This window comes from Melanerpes formicivorus, unplaced genomic scaffold (assembly GCF_026170545.1).
Source record: "Melanerpes formicivorus ecotype bairdi unplaced genomic scaffold, bMelFor1.0.p_v2 SCAF_537, whole genome shotgun sequence".
Lineage (NCBI taxonomy): Eukaryota > Metazoa > Chordata > Aves > Piciformes > Picidae > Melanerpes > Melanerpes formicivorus.
The window spans coordinates 1-2,500 of NW_027142889.1; the positions used below are offsets into that span (position 1 = coordinate 1).

General features: G+C 77.4%; 1 non-coding gene across 1 annotated transcript; it reads right to left on the bottom strand.

Annotated features, from left to right (window-relative positions):
• Positions 1 to 774: 774 nt before the first annotated feature.
• LOC137460221 (5.8S ribosomal RNA) lies at positions 775 to 927 on the bottom strand. The gene has a single exon (XR_010992734.1). It is a non-coding gene; the product is annotated as a 5.8S ribosomal RNA (ribosomal RNA).
• Between the last annotated feature and the right edge of the window lie 1,573 nt (positions 928 to 2,500).

The following is a 2,500-nucleotide window of genomic DNA, read 5'->3' on the forward strand; positions in this document are numbered from 1 at the left end:
GGGTCGCCACGTCTGATCTGAGGTCGCAAGCCCAACGACGAGCCACCGACGGCCCGACGCCGCGCGCGCGCGCGCGCCCGGCCGGCCGGCACCGCGGCGCGAGAACGGCTCCCCCCCCCACGCACACACCCCGCGCGGGGTGGGGGTGGGGGGCGGCCGGCTCGCCCCGCAGACGCGGCCGCGGGACGGCGAGCGCGGCGTCTCGCCGGCTTCCGCCCCCCGCGACGCACGCGCGACCGCGGGGGACGAAGGGCCCCAGCCCGGAGGAGGCCCGAACGCGACACCGCGGCGGGTGACGCGCCTCTCGGCCCGGGAGACGGCCCGCCGGGGGTCGACGCCGAACGGCGACACGCAGGAGAACCCCGGGGAGGCGAGAGCGAGGAAGAACGAGGGGAACGGGAACCCCCGCCGCCCACGGCAGACGCGCGCGCGGACGCGGCAGCACGGCACGGTACCCCCGCGGTACCCACCCGCAGACAGCCGCGCCCGCGCGGGAGTGCCGGGGGGGGCGAGGCCCGCGCCTCCTCCCCCAACCGGGCTCTCGTCTCCCCCAACGCCCCACCGGGCGTCGCTGGACCAACGGGGAACCCCTGCCGGCGAAGCCCCGGCGGGACGAACTCCGCGAGAGCGGGCGCTCCGGGAGCGGGGAGCTACGGAGCGCTCCCCGAGTCTGCACTTAGGGGGACGAAGGCCCCTCCCCGCCCGGGGGAGAGCCTGCGAGGCGACCCCAGCCGCGCCGCTCGGCGGGCACCGAGGCGGCGATTGATCGTCAAGCGACGCTCAGACAGGCGTAGCCCCGGGAGGAACCCGGGGCCGCAAGTGCGTTCGAAGTGTCGATGATCAATGTGTCCTGCAATTCACATTAATTCTCGCAGCTAGCTGCGTTCTTCATCGACGCACGAGCCGAGTGATCCACCGCTAAGAGTTGTCTGGCTTTTCGGCACCGCCCCGCCAGCGCGGAGGGGCCGGGACCGCTCGCAAAGGAGCGGCCCCTCGGAGAGCGCGGCACGGCGGCCGCTCGCCTCACATTGACCGTACAAGCACAGGAGAGGGGGGGAAAATAAAACGAAACCCCGAAGCGGCAAAAGCAAGGGGCGGGGAGCCCGCGCTCCCGGCTTTTTTCCCTCCCCCGAGGAGGGAAAAACGCACCTTGCGGCGCTTCGGGGCCGGACCAGGCGCCCGGGCTCGCTCCGACCTCGGCGCGGAGGAGGCCCGCCGCGCGCCGCCGGGAACGTGCCCCGAACCCGGCCTCGCCTCGCGTGCACGGGGAAAGAAAACCCCCTTCGCTTCCCCACCCAACGGCGGGGGGGGGTGTGTCTCTCGCTGGCCGCCCCGTGCCGTCGCGGAGACGCCACGAAGCGAGGCAGCGGAGACCCCCCCCCCCCCGCCCCGGGGAGCGAGGGGGGCCGGGCGCACAACCCCGCCGGAGGAGAGCGCGCGCGCGCCTCCGCACCGGCCCCTCCAACGCCGCCACCGCTGCGGCCCATCCCGGACTTTCTTTTCCCCCGCTTTGGCCCCGGGGCCGAGCCCCGGCCGGCTCGCGCCCTCGGGCGGCCTCTCGCCACCGAACCCCCCCCGCCGCGGGGGACGGAAAACGGCTTGCGAGACGGAAAGCCCGAGCCCACGTGGGACGCCGCCGCGGCGACCCGCCGGCCCTCGCCGGGCGGCGCACCCGCCGACCGACAAACCCCAGCGGCACGAGCCCCTTCCATCCTCCCCCGGCGCCACCGCGCCGCCGGCTTCGCTCGCTCGACCCCTTCCGTGGCCCCGCGGCCAGGCGGACAGCGGACGGCGCTGAGCCGGGGGGCGGGCCCCCGCTCTCCCCGTTTCCACGCGGAGACCGGGGGTGGGACGCCCCCGGCTGCCCGCCCGTCCCCCACCCGGCACGCGCCGGGAAGGCGAACGGGGAAGCCCGCGGGCAGGGCCCGGGACCGGGACAGCCGCAGCCGGTGGCAGGGTGCCCTCCGGCGAGGGACCGGAGCCGGAGACGCCGAGCGACGCCCGCCGCCGCTCGGACGCGGTCACGCCACCCGAAACCGGCCCCGGACGGGGGGGAACCGGCAGCGCGAGACCGCCGAGGGCGCCAGCTCGCCGGGGCCCCGCTCTGGGGCCTGGGCAAAGGGAAAAGGGACCGGGAGGTCCGCAGCGGCCCGCGCCGCAAGAGGCGCCGCCGCCGAGCCGCGGCAACGCGCCCGCACAAAACCCCCGGCGGGGGCGAAGCGCCCTGGGCCAGCCCCCACCGCGGGGGCTCGCCGCCCCGGCCCGCGAGAAGCCCGCGCTTCAACGCGCCGCCGGGGACGCCCGTGGCGAGGCGAGGCGCGGGCCGGACCACGGCCGACCTCGCGCGGTGGGCTCTCTCCGGCCGAGCGCTCGGACCGCAGAGAGGGGGGGGGCAGCAGAGTCCCCTCCCCGGCCCGGCGGGCCCCCGGAGGACGACGAGCGCGACGACGGCGGACCTAGCCAGAGGCATTGCGGGGGCAACCCCCGCCCCTCTGAAGGC